Source organism: Triturus cristatus, chromosome 12, assembly GCF_964204655.1.
Source record: "Triturus cristatus chromosome 12, aTriCri1.1, whole genome shotgun sequence".
Classification (NCBI taxonomy): Eukaryota; Metazoa; Chordata; class Amphibia; order Caudata; family Salamandridae; genus Triturus; species Triturus cristatus.
Genome location: NC_140595.1, coordinates 798,828,344 through 798,854,649, shown reverse-complemented (window position 1 = coordinate 798,854,649; position 26,306 = coordinate 798,828,344). Strand labels below are relative to the sequence as shown.

The following is a 26,306-nucleotide window of genomic DNA, read 5'->3' as shown; positions in this document are numbered from 1 at the left end:
ATATTCTCATCGTCTGGCATGGAGACTACCAGGAAGCAACCAAATTGTCAATGGATCAATACAAGAGACGAACATCTCAAATTCACAAGTAACATCAACACGAGTGAAGCAATCTTCCTGGACTTGATCACCCTGGACGGAGACAGTATAAATACTAAAGTACATAATAAACCAAAAGACAAAAACAGCCTCCTCATGTATGAGAGCTTCTACCCCAGGGCCCTTCGACAAAACCTACCAGTGGGCCAATTCCTCAGAGTAAGGAGAAACTGCTCCTCTCTGGAAGCATTTGTTCACCAAGCACAAACTTTAGAAGACCAGCTGCTCCAACGCCACTACCCTAAGAAAATGGTCACAAGAGCTCGAAAAAGGGCGAGAAACAACAACCGTGACGCACTTTTTGAAACCAGAGAAAAGAGTGACCCTATTGTTTGCTTTACGACGTACACTCCTATCTCTAACACGGTACAACACATCACCCACAAACAGTGGTGTATCCTGAATGGGGCAGGAAAGCAACAGCCCAAACCCCTATTTGCATTTAAAAGAAACTCCAATATCAGGGATGCACTGGTTCATGCCAAAGGTCCATCACCAAAAAAGGAAACTCAGACAACGTTATGGGATCAGGATAGACCAGTCGGCCACTATCCATGTGAAAGCTGTGTAGCATGTCCCCCTTACCCGTCCAACCAAAGAAGTAAACCTCAATACTGACCGCCCATGGGTTCTAAGGAATCTGACCAATTGCAATAGCGAAAACGTGGTGTATCTAATTAGGTGCCCCTGCAAACTCCTGTATGTAGGCATGACACTACACAAGTTTAAGGTTAGGATCAATGAACATCGGAGCACTATTAGGTGCAGAAAAACCAATACAAAACTCACACGTCACTTCCTAGAACTAGGGCACTGTGACAAAGACCTTGAGTGGGTTGTTTTAGAAAAGATGCATCCCGGTAGTCTCAATTTACAGAAACTTCATGTCAGAGAACAGAGATGGGTTTATCGCCTCAAAACAAATGAATTGGGGTTAAATGACAAAATACCATGGCTTCTCATGAACTGAATGATTTGGCAACCTGCCAATATCGTTCCTTCCACCTTATGTTCATAGAATTAATTTTTAATAACCAGAAAAGAGAGAATTTAAAAAACCTTTTCCTTTTTAAATAAGAAATGTCCTGCATTCTTTATTCTTAAATCACCCTTGCACATACCGGATCACATATAATCTGAAACGAGGAAAGTGTTATTTTAATACCGGAACCTAAAAGGCTTTCTTATCCCTATTTACACCCGTGGCACATTACGAGACCTATAACAACTATTTACGTTCTTTTAAAAACAGGGCCTGCTTAAAACCTAGGCCGGTTCTTCGGCCCTTTTTACAAACGCACACACGGTCTCTCTGCGCATGCGCAACTTATTCAGTTGGTTTCCAGGCAACTGCACAGCGTCGCCACTGGGAGCAGGCAGCCACATAGTAACAGCGGCAAAGACACACTTATCCCGTGCGGATTAGGGCACCTTCCAAACTAGAGCCGCTCACTTTGCTGTCCTGGTCAGGCAACCGCAGAAAGATGGCGGAAACGACACGTACTATTCATGCACCGTTAGGGACGTTTTCTAGGTGATCACAATCAATGCAATTACGGATCAATTAACCACTGGGCCTGGTGTGTGTATATATAGCGCACCTCGCCCCCAGGTCATTTCTCATCGGGGAAGCAGCAAGGACGGACGATAGGTACAAAGCGAGGGACGCACCTTGATGAAGTTAGTGTGGATGGATGAATGATGAAACAAAGAAGCAAATATTTGTTTCTCCTTTACAACTTAGGCAGCTATTCAGATCTTATTGCATTTATTCAGAATTTTGGTCTTGCATATTTTGATGACTTTGTCCCCCAGAGTTTGACTACAGAGGTCCCTCTTCCCCTTTCCCATGGGACAATCCCACACCTGAAATAGGGTAAGTTTGTGAGCTGGTCTTGCAACTACTTGAGTTTCTGGGCACTACATTTGCAGTGACACGTGCTCATCACATGCACTTCCAAATTGTGGTGTGTGCAAGTCTTTCAGACTGATTTCTTTTTACGGCATGCATTGTATGCAACCCTACTGATAAATGTTATATACTATTTTCTTAACAGGTGTCTTGAAAGATGGTTGTAAGAATTGGATTAGTGCCAACCTACGAATAGTGGATTTGTCTCTGTCTCTGAGATGAGACAGGAGCCCTTTTCTCTTCACGCCCTGATGAATGCCATGGACCGACCGGGCCGTTTTGGCAGAAACATGTTGGCAACACAGATGGAGATAGGGTACTAACCCCCCCCCCAAGTCTCCCAAAAATCCCCCTTTTAATATCGAGCACAAACTGCATTATTAAAATATTTTACACAGTATTGCGCATCAGTTTTTAGAATCACTCACTCGCTTTTTCAGCACGGGCCCCCACTTAGTGTTAGAAGTGTCTCCCTGTCTCCAGGTGCAGGCCGGCCCTTTATCAAATGCAGTTTTTAAAGGGCGAGGACAGCTGATGATGAAGCATGACACCTAGTGGTGTGTGAGGCCCATCCATACAATTTTTGTAATGTCCTCCACCACCTAATCATTGGCATAATGTGCCTCTATTTGTATTAGAAATCAGTTTTCTGAATAGGGTAGCTTTTGTTGTTACATGTAGATTGGAGGCCAGCGTACCCTATTTACTCCATTGCCTCTTGTTCCCCCACCCTTTTTCATTAAAAGGGTTTTGTGTTTTGATGCCAAGATTTGAAACCTGTTTTACTTGTATGTTCTGCCTTGCTACTATGTCGTAAATGGCTGAGCCCTCCTTTTAAGAGTCTCAGTTCATACGACTGCTGAGGCTATGTATTTATTGCTCACCCCTCCAAATGAAATGTTTTGTATTACATTTTTTTTTTAAAAATTTAATTTATTTTTGCACTTGTACTGAATGCAGTGGATAGTGCCATAGGGGGAATCCGGTTTTAAGACCCATTTTTTCTGGTTTTTTTTTTTTTGTATGTCAAGCACAAGTCCCTTTTGTAAAAATTGAAGCATGTTTTATTTATATGTCCTGCCTTGCTGTTATATTGTCATAAGTTGCTGCGACCCCCTCTTTTAATATTCTCTGTGTGACTGCTAAGGCTATGTATTTATTGCTCAACCCTCCAAATGAAATGTTTTGTATTGTTTTAAACTTTTTTAAAATCTTTTTATTGAAAGCAGTTGTTGGTGCTATAGGGGGCATCTGGTTATGAGATCCTATTTTAACTTGCTTTTTGTATACCTTGTACGTTCGTGTTTTATGTTGACTTACTAGGAGTCCCAAACCATGAATTAAAGTTGAACTCGTTAGAGCATGATTGCTTTAAAATTCTTCAAAAATGTAAGTCTCTACCTAATTCTTAAGTAATTCATACTAAATTGTTCAGTCTTTTAAATGATTGTTTGACTGAAAGGTTCTTGCACACCCTGGTAGTGGAAGCATGTCCCAGTATTGCTCCAACAAGGGGAAAAATACCTTTCAGTAACAGGTCTGTTCATTCACTGATAACATTCAAGCAGACTATTAGGTCTCTACCACTTCAGGAAACTGACTTATTGCACAATGGGCAGAGTGACTCCCGTAGCTTCTGTTGGAAATTCGACATAGCTTTTTGCAGATCATCCACTCATTTATGAAGCAGTACTGCCTAATTTTTGACGCCAGACCAGATTTCTGAGTGGACCAATCATCGCTGTACATTGTTAGGTTATTAGCATGTTTCTTCTGCTACCCACTGTTTTTCCTTTGCTTACAGTTGCCCACATACCCAGTGGTGGTTACAATTGCGTGTAACCCCAGCTATCCCTTAGTTGAATCTTCACTGAACTGATGTTGACCTTCCCATGCTTTGTTGCCAGTTGGTCAAGATCATAACCAATTTATTAAAGCTTCCCAAGATAGAGTATTAGGGTTACATGTGATCCTCTGTCCCTTTCGATAGTAAGCTGGAGAATTGCATGCGTAGGTAAAGTTTGATGCCTTGAGTAAAGCTTATTAGCCACACCCTGGCTATTTGTTGTTTTGTAGACCAGGTATTAATATTTCCTGGCAGTTCAATAAATTTGCCGAGTAGCTTAGGCTCTTGCCTCATGAAATTGAACTATGCCTACTATTGTCAAAGATGTGCTGCAAACTTATCTGATTTCAAGATGAAAGAGTAAAAAAAAAAAAAAACCTGGTTTAGCCATCTCATGAGGTCAGTGTTTGCTCACCATGTCCACGCTCTGGTTTGGCACCTGGCAATGTGGGAATCAAGGATAACTGTTCTGGGAGGTGGGCAAGTCCTACAACCACTTGAACGGAGGCGCTCGAGGCTTGTTCACCACTGAGACCTTCTCGTACAAGTCTGTTGTGACTGACGTCTGCTATTTGAGCTGTTCGAAAGCCTACCCAATGAAAGGGTTGGTAGGTCGATAACATCACTCCTCAACTGTCGGGTATATTTGCGAGATGGACTGAGAAGGGCGCGTACTTAGCTGTCCAGCAACCAATCCTATATCCCTCATCACAACGCAGCCTAGCCCATAACACAGATTTAATTGCCTTTTGGAGCCTCACATTTATCATACAGAGACAGCTATATAGCATTTAGGGGTTTTCCATATTGTTTCTTGCTTAAGGAAAAGTTAAATGCAGAGTGGACAATTTGGTTGAAGAGCTGAAATGGCCCCCAGAATACCCAATCTTTTCAAAACTGCTATTGACTCCTCTCCTGCTTGGGTGTCAACTTCATATTTTGGGTTTCAGAGAGTAGTAGTACTTCCACTTCCCACTATGTGCTTGCAGTAGATTTCAGACTTGTGATTGACGTTTGGGGGCATATGGGTTTTGGTGGTGAAGTACTGTTTTGTGAATGTCTGGAACCAGTCCCAAAATCAAGGATACTGGGTAGGAAGCAGCACTTGTTTTACTTTAATATGCTCTAGGATAATGACCTTTATGGGTATTTTTTTTCATCGCAGTAGCCCTTGTGGAGCTGCTTCAGTTGACTGTTAAAGTAATACTTTTTGCACTCCTAGAAAAACTGAAAAGTCTGTTAAATTGTAGACTGAAGTATATTAACAAGGGAGAGAGGTGGTCAGGGTGGAGAGTGTTTATCCGTATTGGATTCCAAGGTTGACTTGTAGGAGTAAAATCCACCTATAGTATTGTTGGTCTTTTTGTGGTTAGGTTTCTTAAGGAGTCTGTAGCTTCAGAAATGCATACCTAAGTGTAGGCCCTCTCATATCGTATCCTTTTAACTCCTGTATTTGTTTCCTGCTTGCCTTCCAGGTTAAAATTGCAGATGTGAAGACCTTCGCCTGCTGATAAGACATAGACCGTTTGAAAGCTCCTCCTACTTTTTATACCCTTTATCCATCTCCTGTCCATTTCCCTAACCCAAGTATCCTCCTGGCACAAATACAAACCAAACTAACCTCCCTAGCGGAAACGCTTCAGTGTTGATGCGATGAACAAGTGACCATATTGCAGGAAGTCACCACGACGTGCACCCACCGTAAGTTTTTTTTGTTTTGTTTTGTTTGTTTTGTTTGTTTTTTTGTTTTGTTATTATCTTAATGTACGTTAGTGCACTGTTTTCAGCTACTTGAGCAGGGGCACAACCCGCCACATATAAACGTGCACCAAGGTACCATGTATGTTAGACTAGCTAGGCCAGTAGTGGCTTCTGGTCTGTTACACAGGGCACAGTTTAAGTAATGTTTGGAAAAATAGGAAGGGCCTTTAAAGGCACATTTTAAGTTTGTTGTCTGGCTAGAGGGGTAGACCTCGAAGCTGGGGAACCGGGTTTGAGTCTCTGCAGAGACGCTCAACATCCTCTGATTCTCGGCAAATCATTTAACCTCCCTGTGCCTAACAAAATTAATGTGTCCATCTGTAATGCAACTGGTGCTAATGTAAAGAGCTCTAATACCTTTGGGTCATGTTTACTTTACATAAAATCCACGACACCCCCATCCCCCCTCCCAAATAGCGCTTTCATAGTTTTTTTTCGCAGTGATGCTATGACATGCAATCATTCGAGATTTTAGTGCTCTTGTGTTTAAAAAAAAAAAGTATTACCGTTTTGTTGCATCACAAGTGGCCTTGAATACAATTCCTTCCCCCTCCTATCGCATATGAATCCACTTTGATCACTTCAGTTTATAAGAAAACTTAACTATATGTTCGAGGCATCTGTGCTGCAGAGAAAATAAAACTGGAGGGGTGTGGTATTCCTATAGTCCGACGCCCAGGGCATTGTTTGGGTTCAAGAACAAGTTTTTTTGTTTATTTTGCCTTTGGGACAAGTCGGTCCAAGCCCCAGTTGCACAAATATTTTGACTGCCAGTTCACAGTACCCCAATATGAATCTGGGAAGGGCTGTGTCTGCAGTTAACGTAATGTGTCCCTATGTTAATGCTGTTCGAAACTTGTATTTATAGTTAATTAATGCAAGCCTTTATTTGGGTGAGTGCTTTAAGGAAGTGTTCCAAGCTTGGACTACAGTACTGACAGTGGTTCCAGTATAACACTTTGAACACATGTTTGTAAAGTTTAGCAATATTAGGCTACGTATAATGCCCTATATGCTGTTCAATTAGATGCAAATATTTGCAGCAGCTTGAAAGCAAGATTGACTTTGCACTTTTCTGTGAATATTTTATTTTTTGAAAACCACTAGAAAAGACATTTTACTAAGCTGTGAAATTGTAGGTGCCATTTCTTTGAAGCATTGTGTAGTAAAATGTGTTGATGCATGCTAGTATTTCTAACCCAGCATTTGGAATGCAATAGGTCTCGCATTAGGGATTGTTTGAGTTATTGGCTTTGTAAATGAAAAAGTACTAGTATTGCACATTAAATGTTCTCACAAAAAGGTCAATCTGAGAATTTATACCCACACACAGTACTACTCCATTATGTCAAACTCACAAAAAGTACCGTAATGGAAAATATTAAAGACGAAATTCAGTGTACATAGACTACATACACCTAAAGAAAAAAGCTTTAAGTTTAAAGACGAGAACCCTCACTCACCATGACGGTGACATGCTTCATCATTGGGTCCCCTCTTGCACACAGTGTAGTTTACATTTCCCCAAAGATACATTCTGTAATATATCTAATGTAGAACGGAGGTGTATTCAGGAATTGGGGAATGATGTGAACATCACGATTAAACGAGCGGATAAGGTCGGAGCTACCGTCATTATGAATACGACTGATTATCGTAATGAATGTTTATGACAACTGAGCGATATGAAATTTTATACACATATTGGACAAGATCCCACTTTGAGACTGCAGACACAGGTTGGTACCTTAGTAGAAGAAAGAAGACAGGAGAATTGGATAACTAAGAATGAAGCAGATTTTCTGATTCAGAAACATCCGAAGATTCCAGCTTTCTATATTCTCCCTAAAATACATAAAACACAGAGACCGCCTCCAGGGAGACCCATAGTGTCGGGTATTGGCTCAATTTTGGAGCCTCTGTCTAAATTTGTGGATCACTTCCTCCGTCCCATAGTAGCGGAGATGCCCTCCTATTTACAGGACACTAAGCATGCCCTGTCTCTTCTTGACACAGTATCCTTTGACCCTGCTATATCTTTGGCTACATATGACGTCGAGTCGTTGTATACAAACATTCCGCAGGATGACACTCTTGAAATAATTGAACTTTTGTTAGAGAATCATCCACGCGATGATCAGACACAATTCTTTTGTGATGCAGTGTGCCAAACTGGCACTTAAAGAATTTTTTTTTACTTATGAAGGAGAGTTATACTGGCAAACGACTGGCCCTTCTATGGGCAGTACGTGTGCTCCTAGTATGGCTAACCTCTATATGTATAGTTTTGAAACCAATGTAATTTTTGATACTGACAATCCTTTTGCACACCACTTGAAACTGTGGAGACGATATAGAGATGATATCCTGGTCATCTGGGAAGGTGACCAGGAGTCTCTAGATTTATTTTCACACTGGTTGAATAGACAAGATCGTAATCTAAAATTTACTGGTGAATCCAGTAATACTACTCTATCATTTTTAGATTTACGACTGTACTCTAAAAATGGGAGGATTCAGACTGAATTGTACCAAAAACCTATGGCACGAAATTCTTTGAGCTTTTATAGCTTTCATCCACGAGCATTATTGAACTTCCTATAGGTCAATTTCTTAGACTACGAAGAAATTGTAGTGAAGTGGCTAGATATAAAATGCATGCTAAGAATTTGAGTGAAGAATTACTATCCCGTAACTATCAGAGTAAACTGGTACATGGGGCCGAAAAGAGCACGCAATGATCATCTGGAGGCTCTTTTGGAATCCTATGTTAGACCTGAAAATAAAAGGTTGGTTTGTGTGACTACCTTCAGCAATCTATCACAAAATGTTAAGAAGGCTGTCAATAAAGCTTGGCATATTTTGAATACAGGGAATTTGTCGTTGGAAAGACCTTTTTGCTTTCAAGCGGAGTAGCAATTTACGAGATATGCTAGTACATACTAGACCTAAGACTGGCATACAGGAGATGAGACAATCAACACTATGGGGGGTTACACCAGTAGTAGGACATTTCCCATGTGGTTCATGTTCTGTCTGTCCTTTTACTAAAAAAGCGACACAGCTTGACCTAGGTCTTTCTACACCCTGGATACTAAATACACATACCAACTGTAACACAAGCGGGGATTTATATGATTACGTGTCCTTGCCCGCTGGTATACATTGGAATGACCACTAGGAAGGTCAAACAAAGGATGGTTGAGCATCGTGGTGCTTTTCGTTGTAAGAAAACCAACACTTGCATGACAAGACATTTTGTTGAGGAGTCACATACTGAAGATGATTTTATATGGGTCATCATTGATGAACCTAAATATCACATCAATATGGGTCCGCTGGAGACAGTCCTTTTACTTAGGGAACAGAGATGGGTGTTCCGTATGAAGAGCCACATCAATGGCTTAAATGAAGATATACCATGGATGGTGTTGTAAAATTGCGGTTCTGGCTATATAATCCTTTCCACATGCTGTTTCTATTAGATATGCTGCTGTTGCATTATAAGTACTTGTCCTTTATTAATGCTGAGTCATTTTTTCTTATGTCCTTTGAGGGAGAATAGATAATACCCTACATATCCCACAATGCACTTGGATTGACCAACTAGAATCACGTATAAGAAGTGAGGCGATTTATTCTTTTTTAGCCCCTTTTCTATTATGATTAATATAGCGGGACGCTACTGAGGCAGTACAACTGACTTGTATCGCATATTCCTTTTAAATTAGTGATTATATGTTGAGTCCAGTCCTCGTTTTTAGATTGAGCCACTTTGAACCAGAAGTAGTTTGGTTTACTTCCGTGTTATTACTAGCGGTGTAATGAAATCGCCATAAAGGGAGAAACTCCGCTCCATCTCTTCGGCCCCATTCGTGAGAGGCATGCTGTGTTATTAGGTGAGTCATGTAAAGATTATGTGGTTTCGGCTCGGAAGTTTATATCGAGACCGCCACTTTTGGATAGGAAAATAGAGTATTGAGTGTTTCGTGTGAAGGGATACACGAGATCGCCAGCTCTCGCGTTTGATGTTCGGAGGGTGTGTACACATGTAAGTGAAGGAAGTGTATGTGGACCTCGTAATTGTAGCCCTCCGGGCTGTGTCCGGTTGGCAGTGTTGAAACAATATCTACCACGAATGAAGCCGTGTGTTGTCCCTTTGTTAGCTAATGGTGGCAATGATGTGCCCATTTAGCTCTACATAATTGTTTACCTTTCCATAACTTTGGGTGCGATTCTATGTATGGCCATTACACTAGCTAGATCGCTTAGTGAGAATAGGTTGTATTCTAGCCTGAGCCTTTTTTTGCCTCATTTTATTTATACTTTTTGATATGTTTACCCTTACTGGTGTTTTATTATAATGTGTGTATTGATTCGTATTTTACCTTTAGGCACCCGCTTACCGCTTATAAGTAAAGGACCAATGAAAGGTATTGGTAGGTATTTGATCTGCTTTCTGGTGAGACTGTTTTATTTTCGTGTGCTTCACTATGGTATTGGTTGGCACAAATTACACATACACTTTGGTAATGGGCACTTTCTACAAGTTGTAAATGTGATATATGAAGGATTGTTTTTTCATGTGTTACAGTAAGAAGACCAAACTGAAGTTGGTCATTTACGACACCTACAAATTATAAGTATGGTCTTTTGTTTATTATTTTTAAGCAGAGCGACAAGACAATGGTCCTGATGAATGCCATGAATTTATATCATTTGGCAGAAACCTGTTGACCTGACCTAGTCAGATAGGAAATATCCTTACTCCTATAGTCACACTACTTATTTTAGATCCATCCGTAAGGGAGAGCTAATAATTTTTCTCCGTTTAGCGATGGTTTTAACATACTTTTGATATTATTTTGCACTCTGCCCCTCATTCACAGATTCACATTGGAGTGTAGAACACCTGAAGCTCCTCTCCAAAGGGAGAGTTGTAGCCCACACAGTGTACCTTGCGGACACTGTGTGCAAGAGGGGACCCAATGATGAAGCATGTCACTGTCATGGTGAGTGAGGTTTCTCGTCTTTAAACTTAAAACTTTTTTCTTTAGGTGTAGTCTATGTACACTTTGAATTTCGTCTTTAATATTTTCCATTATGGTACTTTTTGTGAGTTTGATTGCACATTAAATGACACACATGACAAACCTGCAAACAAGCAGTAACCCTGCACATTAAATAAGACATGCCTGTAAAGAAGTACTAACACTGCACATTAACGAAGTGCAGTGTTAAGTTGGACAATGGATGCATCCAGATTGGGAGGAATAATACATCTTGTTTGTGTGGTGCATATTTCCAATGAAGGTTGATAAGTTAGTTGATTGCAGTCGTTCAGCTGGGTGCACTTGGTGATCTGTTGGAGTCTGCTTTGCCTGGTGTCATTGGAGAGCAATTTGATTGGTATACTGGACAATGTTAGTTTTATTGGTCCAGTAGACAATAAAACCGCTGCATGACCACACTGTGTGATCCTGGGCACACTTTACAAATCCTACCTCCCATCCAGCGGCTGAAGTGCAAACTGTAAAACCTGATAGCAAGCCACAATTACGGCGTCACTGCAGGCACACCCTGTGTGATCTTGGGCATTTGTCACATCTCAAAGTACTTTTAATTGCTTGAACTTGGGATAAAGCTTAGAAAAATACTCTCATGCATTTGGCCTACCCAGGTGTTTGCTGCTACGTGCTTGATAAGATATCTTTTTTTTGTTGTCCTCATTGCTACCATGGTTTCAATGCCAGACCAGATTAACCTACATGCAGCTGTCTCAGTTCATAACAAAACAGGCAGGGTTATATAAGCGAGATAGTGGGTTCACAATATCCCTCAGCTATTGCAGTCACAATCTTGGAAGGCAAAGAACCAAACTGTTTCCTTCTTATAGGCAACCTTGGTATAGGTAGCAGCCAAGTCAGCCCGGGCTAGGACCAGGTACCGGCTAATCTCGTGGTGCGAAAGGCAAGGGGGTCACCATAGCAGGGTGTAATCATCGGACCCGGGGGGAAAAAAAAACCCCCCGGCTATTTCAGTGTACCCATGATAACAAATACCAGAAAGCCCTTTTGCTCTGATTACCAGATCTAGCAAGGTCCATACGTGATGTATACAAAATAGAAGCCTGCCAATCGCTAAAGTTGGGAGGGGACGAGTCCTTCCACTTCCTGCAGATCTCCCTTCTTGCCAACAACACCGCGTAGAACGCCAAATTCTTGGCCGCACTTTGAACTCCTTCCCGAATCCCAAAGATCACGAGAGGCAAGTCAATGTTAACCTGAACACCCAGTGATATGGTTAGAGTATAACTGATAGCTGCCCAATATGACTCTAGGCTAGGGCAGTCGAAAAACATGTGGGTGTCTGATGCTGCCGGAAGGCCACACCTTGAACATGCCATTGGGTTGCCCTCAGAAAATTTAGATAATCTGAGGGGAGAATAGTATGTCCTATGCAGTGTAAAAAGATGGTTTCTGCTTAGCCATGAAGGCTTCACTATACTGCACAAAAAGCCGAAAGAAGCTGACCAAAGATTTTGTAGATTTGGACCAGAAATTGTAGGACTCCACAACAAGTCAGGCAGGTTAAAAACTCCATCCGTTTCCTCAAGTAGGAGTCTATACCATTGTGAGGTCTCCTTTTTACCGGGTGGGTTGTTGACCAAATTATCAATAAGTAGGCTATATCCTCCAAGTGGAAATTTGTTTCTTTCAAGGGATTGAGTCTTATAGGCCTGAGTCCAACTAGACATTTGGATGTATTTGAACCTTGATAGATTGGGGCCGATCTTAGCCTGGAGCTGATCCCATGAAAGCAACTCCCCTTCAAAAAAGAGATCTCCCCAGACCTCTAGGCCTGCGTCTCTTATAGGCGCCGCTAAGATATCTCCAAGCCAGGCGGGGTTTTCAGGTAGTCCCCATAGCGGAGTTCTATCACTAAAGTATCCTTGTTTTATAGATCTTGTGACTTCGGCCCATAATTTTGCCAATCCCTGTAACACCTTCAGTTTGATTTTTTTTAAAGTACTTGGGGTTGCCAAATTTGGAGAGGCCGATTGACTAACATCTTCCCCTTCTAACATAGCTGAGAACATCAGGCCCACCCCGTAGTCTGAAGGCATTTTTAACAACATACGGGAGTGAGTCAACTGAAAAGCCCAAGCGTACAATTTCAAATCCGGGGCAGCCAAGCCCCCCTTGTCCCATCGCCTCCCAAGCTTTTTCCATGAAATCCTTGCCTGGTTGTTGTTCCAAATAAAAGATATGTCTGACTGTAATTTAGCTAAACAAGAGTAATCAAAGTGCAAGGGGATGGTGCAAAACAGGAAAGAAATTTTAGGGAGAATCGACATTTTAATTAAATTGACCCTCCCAATTAAAGATAGTGGAATGTGAGACCATGAATGCAATAACCTACGGCATTCTTTGGCTACTGCTGAAAGATTCATTTGAGCAATTTTTTCTATGTCCTTCCCAATATGTAGACCCAAATACCTCATCGAGGAACCTGCTTGTAAATCCTTAGCTCGCCCATCATCATTCCAGACAAGCATCTCGGTTTTGGAATCATTAATTTCGTAACCGGATACTTGGCCAAAGGAGTGGGCAATCTTTAGAATTATGGGGAGTGCAGTACCAACATCTGAAGTAAGAATAAGCACGTCATCGGCGTATAGGGCTACTTTCCTTTCCCACCCTTTATAAGAAAAAGGCTTGATAGTGGCCTCCCCCCTCAATTGTTGCGCAAAGTGTTCGATGTAGAAATCAAACAATAGGGGGGAAAGTGGGCAGCCCTGCCGTGTCCCCCTAGTGATAGTAACCGGGTCCGATAGTTCTCCATTAACCAAAAGGCGTGCAACTGGGCTATGATATAGCAAACCAATTGCCCTACGGAACCCTGCCCCCACGCCAAACTTAGCCAAAGCCCCCGACAGGTAAACCCAATTAACCCTGTCGAACCTTGGTCGCATCCAACGTGAGGGCCGCCAGAGGGAGGGTCTGTGCAGATGCTATATCTATAGCACCTATTAAGTCATATGTTAGCTCAAATAGTTGTCGTCCCTTGACAAAGCCCTTTTGGTCAGGGCGGAGGACCGCCGGCGCAATCTCGGCCAACCTCGATGCCAAAATTGTGGTGAAGATCTTATAATCCACATTAAGAATCGAAATCGGCCTATAGGATCCACAAGCGGTCTTTGGTTTCCCTGGTTTCAAAATAAGGGTAATTGAGGCATTATCCCAAGAGGCAGGCGGGAACTGACCTTCCACTAAAATTTGATTGAATAGAACAGTAAGGAATGGGACTAATTCTGTTTCAAGGGCTCTATAGATTTCTGCCGGCAAGCCGTCAGGTCCGGCCGCCTTCCCCTTATTACTTCTTTTAATGGCAGATCTTACCTCATCCTCCGTAATGGTGTTATCTAAGAACTGAGACTGCTCGGTAGATAACGAAGGGAGATTGATATCCCTCAGCCAACCTTCAATAGAATCTAACGAGATCTCCTTATCCTCCTCGTAAATCGCCTGAAAGTATTCTCTAAAGGCACCCCTGATATCCTCATCTGAAAAAAGAGTATGATTATCTACCGTTATTGCGGCAATGTTATTGCGAGCCAGATCTGTTTTAGTCTTCCAGGCCAGTAGTTTCCCAGCGCCCTCACTGTATTCAAAATGGGCCAGCTTACTAGCTTCCCATCTTTGTTGAAGCCGAAGATTTAATATCGAGCTCAAACTACCCTTCAGAGCCACTAATTGATTGCGAAGAGTGGGCAGATCTAATCCGGAAGCCACATGATTGGAGTCTATATCTTGTTGCGTTTGACGTATCTGAGCTTCAATAGAAATGACTTCCTCTCTATGTAGCTTCTTACGATATGAGACTTTGCCCAAAATAACCCCTCTCAAAAAAGCTTTAAATTAATCCCAGATCATTCTGGTCGTAGCTGAGCCCCTGTTGGAATCCAAAAAATTATGGGTTTCAGATTTAAGAAAAGTGATATCCTCAAGGGAAGACCGAAGAGAGCGGTCGAAAGACCATGTGATGGAAGACCTCTTAATCGGTCTAACAAGTTCCATTACAACAGCCGCATGATCTGACAGATGTATTGGGAGATAGTTAATGGCCTTGACGGAATCTACGAGCCTCAGACTTAAGATGAAATCGATTCTGGACAGGTGGTGGTATTTGTAGTTCCGGAAAGAAACCCCTTGTTGTTGCCCCGACCTCTCTCTCCAAATATCCACATAACCATATTGCTTCATAACACTTTGCAGCAAGGCCCTAGTCTTAGAAAAAACAAGGGATCGATTATTAGCCGATTTATCCAATAAGGGGTCCAGTACGACATTAAAATCACCTGCCAAGATAAATGGGTTCAGGGAAGGAAAGCAGGTGTGAGAATAAAGACTCCAAAATAGAGGGGTCGTCCTGATTCGGATCATAGTATCCCAAGATTGTACTTTGCATATCGGAAATAACAACTGACGCTATGGCCCATCTGCCACCTGGGTCGACCACCTGTGAAATCAGCCTAGCTTTAGCTCCTTTTTTTAATACAACTGAGACCCCTCTTGTATTGGTTGTTTGGGTAGTTGAAACTGCAAAGTCTATCCACCTATTTTTCTTCGTAAGGGCAAGCATTTCAGTGTGAGTTAGGTGTGTCTCCTGGAGCACAATGACCTGCGCATCAAAGTCCCGCAAATATTGCATAATTCTATTGGCTCTGGGCTTGGTGCGGAGGCCATTTACATTCCAGGAGATATATTTTACACTACCCATACTTAAAAGAAGAAAAAGCCAAGATTACCATTTGTTGCATTAATTCCTTGCTCAACATCTGCCTGCTTTCATCCTTTAAAACACTCTTTCGAACAATGAGGACCATTTTATATTTTTGCCATCTCCCACCCCACCTCCTAACCCCGTGCCCCCCCTCAAACCCCCCCCCCACCCCCCCCATGGAAAACCCTTGTGTTATCTAACCGGCAAATGGTCCGGTAGATAGCACCCCTTTGACAAGCTCCCATCGAGAAGAACCCTTCCCACCCCAGAAGAAAAAGAATACAAAACGAAAAAGTATAAGACATAAAAAGTGAAACCCCCACCCATCATGCTATAAGAAAGAGGTTATCAAGGCTATTTAAGGCAATTAGCTAGACATAGAAAAAAGAGGACCTTTAGTCAAAATGAATAAGTAGATATGACCTAGGGTAGAGAAGCGTACAGCTCTGTGTTAATAATAACACATTAACTATTAGGCTTATCTAAAAGAATTCACCAACGCTATCTCACAATATGCGTAATCTATTTGTGCTCTTTCCCTAATGTCATCAAAAGCTCATCGGCTGCCTGTACTGACCTAACGTTATACATCCGATTGTTATGCATAACTTTGATGGCTGCCGGGAACATGAGCTGAGCTGTTGCTCCTACCTTTCTAAACGCATCCAGACGTCTCCCAAACTCCCATTGTTTCTCCAATGTGGTTCTGGAGAGGTCAGACCTAACTAGGAAAGTAAAACCTATCCCTGCGAGAGACTTATGTTTTAATGCCAGGTTAAGAATCTGCTCTTTCAACACATGTGTGAAAGTTGACCAGAATTTTACGCGGTTTCGATCTTTGGGGATTCCGCCGAAAGGGGTCCCTATGGACTCGCTGTATGTCCATGGCTAACTCCTCAAGTGAGTGCTCTAGGCCCAGGGACTCTTTTAACAGAACAGTGATGAAATGTTTGTCGGAACCCTCAGTTCCTTCCGGAACATTGAGGATCCGTAAATTCCCCTGCCTGGCGTTATTTTCTAACATCTCCATCCTCTCGCTTAGGTTTTGCTCCTCTCTAGTAAGCTTCTTTATATCATCCTTAGCTTGCTCCAAATCAGTTGAGTGCTGCTGAAGTCTCTTCCAGAACTCCTGTTCTGATGGACAAACCATCAATCTTTTTATCCAATGCTTCACAATAGTTCCTTATCTCCAATTGATTTGCAGAGGACTCAGAAAACCCTTTCCTTATCTCCATTGTGAGCGCAGAGAACATCCCCAGCAATGAGGCAGCTGAAATAGTGGACTCACCCTCAAGGATGGCTGTACCAGTTCCAGCAGCGTCACCATTCTGATGCAGAGCGTTAATCTCTTCATCCCGCCGTTCTCCACCGACTGCACCCTCCATTTCCGATGTTGCTGCCAAATGATTGTCAGAAGTTGGCCCTTCCGCTGTTAACAGGCTTAGTGAGAGACTCTGTTCGATGGTGGACAAGCCTCCTGTGACATGCGCCCCCAACTCTACTCCTTGAACTAGTCCGGCTGCCTCTGAACCTTTCAGATGTGGTGTGACCTGGGGTAAACCCTCCCCCCCCCCCCCCCCCCCCCCCCGCTATAGCTTCGACCCCAACTGGTGTACAGGAGGATACTGATAACACACTGGCGGAAGGAGAAAGGGGGGCGTCCAGGACATACAAGACACCTGCCATATTGTGATCTTCCGCAAGGTTGAGAATCTGAGGAACTGCTTTAAAATAAGATCGAAGTGAAGGGGTGATCTTAGAACCTGAAGATAATACTGCCTTGGGACCCTTCACTTTGGTTTTAGACTTAGGCTTGTGTTTACTTCCTCTAGCCTTCACTTTTGTATTTAAATAGGAAGAAGATTTCCTCCTAGCCGATACCTCTGAGCTCTGAGCAGTGGCAGCTTCACCAACAACCTGCACGGCCGCCTTATCGCTCAAAACACCACAGATAACCGCAGATCCTGGTGCAGACCCTGGCGCTAACCCAGCCAGCGTTTTAATACTCAGTGATCTTACCGTTGACAAAAGCCTCTGTCTCTAGCCTTCCCTCCTTGGCTGCTTTCAGAGGAGTTGACAGTGTTGGTTCTTGCACCCCTCTGGAAGACTCTTGATTTCCTGCGCTTCTAGAGTTAGCCGAAAAGGCGGAACCACGGAATGGCTGCACAAGGCTCCGCAGCTTTCTCCCCCGCCTCAGCTCCAGCGCGGCTGACCAAAGACGCAGCCTCGGCTTCCCCCGGGGCTCTCGTAGTGCAAGTGTAGCAGTTTGGCCAATTTCTAGCTCCGAGAGCGGTGTCTCCTCTGAAAAGCGCTGACTCTCTCCTGCCACTCTGAGGTGCAGCACTCACCACAGAAACAGTCGAGGGAAAAAACTCACGGCGTCCTCCATCCTCCGAGAACGCCCACGGACAGAGGAAGCAAGCTGTATGGCGTGGCACATCTGGTGGACAAACGCGGCACTGCATCCTCAACGTACATTGAAGAGACGCCGATACTCGACCAAAACAACGACCCATCAAAATGAATTTTACCCGCTTCAAAGATAAGGAGTACTTTTCCTCTGCAACCTCCAGGGCAACCTCCAGGACATGCCCTACTGCTCCGGTCACCGGGGTCTCAATCCTTCTCGTGGCATGGCAGGATAAGGTTGACTCTGACGGGAGCTCGCCTCAGAGCGCTATGGCAGCCTAGCTAGCTGCCGCCATGTTTTCCCACCCTCGTGCTTGATAAGATATCATGCAACACACAATTGCCACTTCTGTGCCCCTTCCAAATAAACATGTGTATAGTTTGCGGGGGAGGGCATGCAATACTTTAACGCGGGTAAAAGTGTCCAAAGTCACACCATCTGCCCGCTAAAGAGCGGCTCGCAGTGGCTGGCTGGCCCGGTTTATTAGGGGAGATGTCGGTACCAAGCCCTGTGGGACAGGTTCCAGCTGAGTCGCACTGTTTGCGAGTGGGTTTGTACACCAGACAGTTACTGACCTTGCTGTTGTGTGTGACCCACTCTGTGTCTGTGCCACTGTATGCGTGTGCGTTTAACCTTGAGTGTATGTGGAGCGCGATGTACTGTGTGTGTGTGTGTGTGTGTGTGTGTGTGTGCGTGCGCGCGCACTGCGAGTTACTGTATGTGGCCTACTGTGTGTGAGTGAGCCACTGTTTCAAGCTGTGCTGTGTATCTATCTATATGTTTGTTAGTGTGCGTGCGCTGCTGTGTGCGTACCAGTGTTTGTGGGCGCGGGTGCCGGAGTGTACACAAACTCACACCCTCAGTCTGTGTGCTGTATACGTCACACGTCGTCTACGGTCCCGTTCCGCTTTATTTTATTTCGATTGCAGTATAAAAAAATGCTTGTTTATATTAGACAGGGGTATACAAATCAGGAGTCTAGTCTTCAAAGGGAGGGCTGCATGCCAATGTAGAAAAATGCTTGTTTGGGGTGGGGGGTTGTTGAATTCAGAGAAACATCTCAATAATTCGGGAAGCGGAGTGAGTGTGGGGGGTGGCACATCCGCCAGGAACCGAAAAGCAGGAGGGGAGGGGTAGATCCGTTAAGAACTGAGGAGGAACACAGAGGGAGACAAATCCGAACAAACGCAATTCTTTGAGGGAGGGAGAAAGGGAGCCGCACAAGAACATACAAAATGGGTTACAATTTCAGCAAATATTTCTTTCAATGAAAAACACACCATTGAAGAAATCAAACCAAATGATGAGTACGCGGATGTTATCCTGGCCCTCCACCTCTTGGAAGCCAATGCCCTCGAGGAGGAAGAACATTCTCAAGCATAGAAATCCTGCTTCTTCCTAGCCCTGGCAGCAGCAAGACACTAATAGTTCCCACACTGCCTCCAGTTAGCAGCCCTGCAGCTATTAACCATGACAACACATTTGGAGGCAATTTCAGATATTCGGCATTAAAGACGCAGATACCGCCATACCGCCCCCCCCCCCCCTCCCATCCTTTGCACAAGGCATAGCCAGGGCCTGTGCTAGTGAAAGCAAGGCCACTGCAGCACTGACGCAGCGACTACAACCAGAAACAACACCGAATGTGCCCTTGAGGGACCGACGAGAGAACTCTGGGCCCAGCAAAAATGAGCAACGCATAGAAAGCAAAATCAGTGGCAGCGATCGTGCTTGTGGTGGGGGGCGAGGGTGTGTCCCCGGCTGGGTGAGCTTAAACCAACCTCTGGATTCCGGGCATCAGAGCTGTGGCCGTGCAGGCTCGACAGCAGGCCTGTAACTGCATCACTAGACAGGGCAGACCAGAGCTCTACGGGTAGGAGGACTGTGCAGCTGGGCGCCAAGCGACAGCTTTCTGATACCGAAAGAGATCGTTATAACCTACGGTTGGAGTAGGTCTCAAATCTTAAATAAATAACCACTGATGTGCTGCATTGCTCAAAGTAAATACAAGCATTGGCTGCGCAATGGGATATGTGGTGGGCTGGGGAGCTGTGTGCGGGCGCTCGCTCTAACTCCGGCACACAAAATAAAACAAATAATCACCTGCTTCGTGTGGCAAAAATGTGCCACAAAATGCGGCACAGTCATCAATATAAAAAACAGAACTCTGCGCGAGTGAAACGAGAGAGGAGCGGGGCGAGCGAGTTCGGCAGCAAAGGCGAACGCACACTAATTATAAACACATGTTTATAATTACAACCTGATGCCGCTGCTGCTTGTAACAGACACCACCAGGAAATGGGCGGTTACATTTCTTACGAAGCTGGGACATGCACATGCATTTCACCAATGGCGTGCTGCCTTTTCTTAAACGCACGCAATAGCAGCTGACAAAAACAAAACCACACGCACGAGCGTGTGGTCAGCTTTCAGAACCCCCTTACAAGACGTCTCGTGCTGCGCGAGCAGTGCTGCGCACTGCAATGCGCGAGACCTAAAAATATTTATACTGGAAAATCCGTGGAACCAGTTTCTACTAGATTATGGGAAACATTAAAATAATCGAGCAATGGCAAAGCCAATAGTTGTGACATTGTTGATCAGCATTTTGGTTTTCGGTATCTTTTTACATGGCTTTAGTAAAACTTTATTGTTGTGGGAACACACGGACCATTGTAACAAAAATTTGCAAATAGCAAAAGTGTTTTGGTCTCAAAGCACACATTGCCATAGTAGTCCCTTGCATTGAACAAAACTTTGTATGTCGAAATGCTCCTTGTGAAAGAGGAGGATGCTGTCTCTCGCAGTGAAGTCAGCCAATGGATAGCTCAGAGAATTTTTATAAAAACTAAACGGTCTTGCTTAAATGCCAGACCTAATTAGGGGCCCAATTCTTAAATGAAAATAGCATTCATATAGTGCACATTTACCTGGAGGGGCCAAGGCACTGCCTCGAGGATAAAAACTGCTGATTAGAGAGAAGAAAAATAAATTACTGGTTGAAACGCCAGGTTTTAATTGCTTTTCTAAATGCCAAAAGACCTTACTTTTTAGGTCTGTTTAGAGTTCCTGAGTCAAAGATAATTACAAACCTAAACCCAATGATAAATGTCCTAGCATTAGTGCAGGTTTACAGCTTTCATGAATTTATACAAATTTACAGAAGTAAGCTAGGAAATGGTACCCATACAAAATATTTGTGAACTGCATTTCAACACAATCAAATATGCATGTGTAGATTTCCTCATGCGAAAATTGCTGTGTTTACAAGTTTGCTTTTAGGCCAACTCCTTTTTAGGTCGAGCCTAGTGTTGCAGCGCATGCGCTGCTCGCTTTGCGAGGCATGCTGTATTATGGTATTTTTTTAGAAGTGGTGTGGAAGCCCCGCCCATAATTTTCATTGACTGGCGTTTTCGTCCATGGTAAATACTGGCTTCCTGTTGATGAGGCTTTTTAGTGCCTCCTTGTTACCGCCCTGTCGCCTTTTGGGACCGACCATCAGGTCTCGATCTTTTACTTGCGGCGTTATACTGTCTCCTTCAATTAGTTGGTAAGCACTTTTTTTCCACAATGGCGACAGCTTGTTTACGATTGGCGTTGGGCTGCTGGCCGTGCTCTCCCTCCACTGCTGAGCTCTGTCAGATGTTACCACCCACTTGAACCGGAACCTTTCTGCATGCAGCCTGTCTCCACTGCTCACTAGTGCTGCTGCTGGCTCTGCTCGGGAGGAAGCTAAACTGCCGCTGCGAAAGGAAAAGCTCATGCACGCAGCAGCATCCCCAGGCGGAGGCTGAGCGTGCGGCGGCTGTGGGGGTGCCGGGAGATGTGTGGCTGAGAAGGTAGGAGCCCCTCTCCCGTCCCCAGCTCTGCCCATGACTCTGCCCTGCTCCTAGCCGCCGAGGGCAGCTATCGCAGCTGGATCAGATCAACCCGCCACTCCTCTCTGGTTGCTAGCGGGGGAGAGCGCAACCCCTGCTGCCCGTGTCAGCAGCCATGGGGCCGAGTGGACAGTAGCTCCACACTGAGTACATAATTACTGCACTGCAGCCTTTGCTCGTCTTGCATTGTACGGAATCCTAAAGGTAATTTTAGTATAGGTAAAATGGAGGCACTGTATATTTATTTTAGGACTAAGTTAATGACAATCAGCTATCTGGTTTATTTGCTTGAAGTTTCAGAGTGGTCAGGCTGACTTAGCCTCAGGTAAATGGAGTGAGTCCTTTCTCCTGATACCACGTTGCGCCAAGAAGGAAAGTGAAAAAGGGCTTTTCACATCTTAAATTGTATAAACTACGTCACATAATTCCCAGAGGGGTGGCCAGGCGTTCCAGCGCCATGTCTGTGAGTGCACTGCCTCTCTTCTGTATTTGTTTGGGACTTGGATGAGGTGCAGGCTGCCGCACAGACACTCCACGCTGCCCATTCTTTTTGCTACAGCAAACAAATTATGGACGGAATGGTGACAATGCAAACATTCTCCCCCAGTCAAAAGATCTTTGTTAAATCCTTCGTATTTTGCCCACTCCGCCACCCCATTTTGGACCCAGCCATCTCCATTCTTTTTGCGGCTCAACATTAGTTCCTCCTCTTGTTGTGGCCGGGGGAGCGGTTTCCTGTAAGTGGAAATGCCCAATTGTGGCACAGATAGCTGCTTTCCTCTCCTGGGGAGGGTGTTTGAGTGGTTTCGGTATACTGGAGAGGTTGACAGAAGCAGGATAGGAAAGGCCAGCAAATGACACTTGGTGCTCCAAGGACTTCTTGCCCTTGACTCGAAAGTGTCTGGCCAGGGATGTGTCTCCTTTGACTCTCAGGGGTAGAGCACCTGTCTTGAAGTCACGCGAGCAGGTCTCGGGTGCGCCAACATTACTCTGTAATCCATAGGAACATTTGTGGACGCAGTTGCATTTCTCTGCATTTCTCTGCAGTCTCCTGCAGAGTCCATTGAGAGTTGAGTGTTTTGTGTATCATTTTTTAAAAGGCTCCTGTAGCCCCAGACCTTCTGGCTTACAGGACGCCTCCATTCAGGCCAATGCCATGTAATATTTCTGAAATTTGGGAGACTAGGGGGTGGGGATTTCTTTATGTAGGGAGACCCATCGTTTTGTGTTACCCCACTGGCCTGTCACACCCTAGGGAAGGAGCTGGCTTTCTAACCGTTCAAGACTTCATGCATATCCGTGCCTCCTGGAAATAACCGTATTTGCATGCTTCCTGTCAGTAGTACAAGTGAGGCATAGAAATACTCCCAGATACTCAGAAGGTGGTTCACTTTATGAAAAATGGCCTTCAAATATTTGGAGAATATGTACTTTGCCAGAGTCTCAACAAGCAGAGAGCGTGAAAATGCCGGAATGTTCCTTGTTTTTCTTAAGCTGTCTGTTCCTTCTTTCCCTTCAGAGTAGAAGAGCCTAGTTTCCCTTTCAGACTGAGGCAGCCGAAATTGGACATTAACGTTGCAGGAACCTTTGTTTTTTGACACTAAGTATAGCTATTGATTTTTTTTTTTTTGGGAAAAACCTTTATTGTGCACAGTTTCATCATCCTACAATGTACATTCACTATCCAAGGTGTCAAAGCAGTTAGACAAGAAACCCATGCTTCCAGACAGTAGGACGCAGCCATTCAGCCGGCAACCCGGGGGTCCGGCGGCGTTGTGCAGGTTGGCATTGTTACAGGAATTAGGGGTGTACTTTGTGAAACGGTAGGTCTATGTACGAAGTATAGCTACTGATTTGATGAAATTAATAAAGCTTGGGGATGTAGTTAGCAATAAATCCTCCCTACTTTAACCTCTGGAACTAGTCATCATTACACCTGTCTTACCTATTTGCAACTACTGTAACAATGTCACTCAGGAATTTTCTTTTTGCGTGTACAGAACAAGGGACACCACATTTCATAGGAGACATTTAGAGTTAACATTTTAAAACACCTATACCATACATCTTTTTGAAGACCCTCATCTGCATGTTTCATGCTTCATCTCCTTCCTCTCCATTGCTTTTCACTCTTTCCTTCTGCATGCACTTCCTTTCTCCTCCTCTACTTCAGTCTCCTGTCACACCCACCCCGAAATACAAAACTGTTTGGGCTTCACGGAATGGGATTTCCGAGCGGCGGTTGTTGCGGGAAGTCTCACCCCTGCAGCCTTTTGGGTCCGCTCGCTGTGAGGATAGCACAGCTTGAGTGGGACAGGACTTGCCATCTTTTAATGACACGGAGAGGCTTGCAGGATTGGACTTATCCCCTGGTGATTGTTTAATAATGAAAGATGACGGCGCCCATTTGGGTTAATATTCGGGCACTACCGGTCCCAGAATGCTTTGGGGAATATTGAAATAAAAGAAGGATTACCTAAGAGTGCCTCGTTTGCCATCATTTTCCTGAATTTGCCTGTGAAGAAGGGTTATAATACCCGAAACATGTTGGCTGAGAGCGGGGAATTTTCCACCATACCCACCCGTGGAGAAGAGCAGTCCCGAGCGTGCCGACCACTTAGGGGTACTTGCGTTAAATAAATTAGTGACCAGCCCTTGGTCACGGTGAGGCACCACCATTCTTGCTGCAGAGGTCCGTGTGCCTTGGATTGTTTGGGCTTCACGGAATGGGATTTCCGAGCGGAAATCCTATATATATATATATATATATATATATATATATATATATATATATGTATATATGTATATATGTGTGTATATATATATATATATATATATATATATATATATATATATATATATATATATATATTCCAAAGAAGCACAAGGCGTTCCCCTGTTACCGGAGCTCCTGGCCCTTCAGGGTGGCCTCACAGATGGGCACGGGGCAGCCCATTAAATTCTCTTCGCAAGACACACAAGGTGAGGCCCAATACAGATGGGAATGATTTTATTCGAAATTTACAAGCGCATGTTTCCATTAGTCCAACGTTTCGGCGTGTTGCCTTGTTCACGGACTGGATTACACGCGCCCAGGTGCGCTTGAGCCTGCTTTTAAATTGGTGCAACACGTGACTGTTGTTTTCAAGACTACCAATCCCATAGTGCTTTGTGCGTGATGTTGTTCTGCTTGGTGAAAATCACGCCTGTACTCATCCTTGGTGGTATAATCAATCTCTTCGCACAAGCGCACTATTGTAGTGGAATTATTTTGCCAAACAGTCAGGTGAATAAAACTTTACCGCTGCTCTCATGTAGTTATTTACAATTAGGAAAAAGTCATCCTCATACTGCACGATCTTGACAGCATGTAACTCTGCCAGAAACCCTTCCACGCACCGACCTTTTTTGCTCAGTGGCGATCCTGTTGTAGGCTGGGGGGTGCGAGTGGACCAAGCTCCTCATTAAACATTCCAAAGAAGCACAAGGCGTTCCCCTGTTACCGGAGCTCCTGGCCCTTCAGGGTGGCCTCACAGATGGGCACGGGGCAGCCCATTAAATTCTCTTCGCAAGACACACAAGGTGAGGCCCAATACAGATGGGAATGATTTTATTCGAAATTTACAAGCGCATGTTTCCATTAGTCCAACGTTTCGGCGTGTTGCCTTGTTCACGGACTGGATTACACGCGCCCAGGTGCGCTTGAGCCTGCTTTTAAATTGGTGCAACACGTGACTGTTGTTTTCAAGACTACCAATCCCATAGTGCTTTGTGCGTGATGTTGTTCTGCTTGGTGAAAATCACGCCTGTACTCATCCTTGGTGGTATAATCAATCTCTTCGCACAAGCGCACTATTGTAGTGGAATTATATATATATATCTCTCTCTCTCCTACTGGCGGTCGCCAGTAGGTAGTTTTAGTTAGGACCACGTTTCCATAGGAAAACCTCAACATTCTATTTTGAATAACTTTGGCGCCGGTCGACGAATCCTCGCGAATTTCTCAAAATAGGTGGGGCGCTCCGCTCCTACCCTGAAAGTCTCGGGGGGATTCGTCAAGCGGGGGCTGAGATAAAAGGGGGGCCCCAAAACGCATTTTTCCATAGGACCTTTAGAACGAGCTACAGCCCGAACGGCTGAACAGAATTACTTGAAATTTGGCAGAGAGGTAGTCCCTAGGTCAAGGAAGTGCCTTTTGTAGGTTTGGTGTAAATCTGTTCAGTAGATTCTGAGAAAATAGCCTTTAAATCAATATATATATCTGAGCCCGCTTACCGTACGCTTACCGTAAGCTTACGGTGGCGTGCGCGAGCGCGATTCTGATTGGCTCTTAGATCTTAGTAAACATTCGAATCGGCCGAAACCAGGAAGCAGCGTCCGCCATTTTGTCTCTCGCACTGAGTGTTGTTTATCAAACATGATGGCCAAAAACATGTTACGGGGCTGTTTTGACAACTCCCTCCCACATAGTCATGTTGAGGGAGTCCCCAAACATCCCCCAAGAGCAAAAACGGTTTTATTTATTTTTTTCGGCAATTTCGCGGGGTACGCTTACCGTACGCTTACCGTAAGCTTACCGTAAAAAAATAAAAATAAAAAAAACACTATCCACAC

The 26,306-nt window shown here is 44.2% G+C and overlaps 1 protein-coding gene across 3 annotated transcripts in view; it reads left to right on the top strand.

Annotated features, from left to right (window-relative positions):
* The window catches only part of GIGYF1 (GRB10 interacting GYF protein 1), a 1,351,771-nt gene that overhangs the window by 91,835 nt on the left and 1,233,630 nt on the right, over window positions 1-26,306 (top strand). For all 3 annotated transcript variants that reach the window (XM_085637593.1, XM_085637592.1, XM_085637591.1), the window contains exon 2: window positions 5,333-5,558. The gene's annotated coding sequence lies outside the window, so the exon portion shown is untranslated. The remainder of the gene's footprint in view (window positions 1-5,332; window positions 5,559-26,306) is intronic.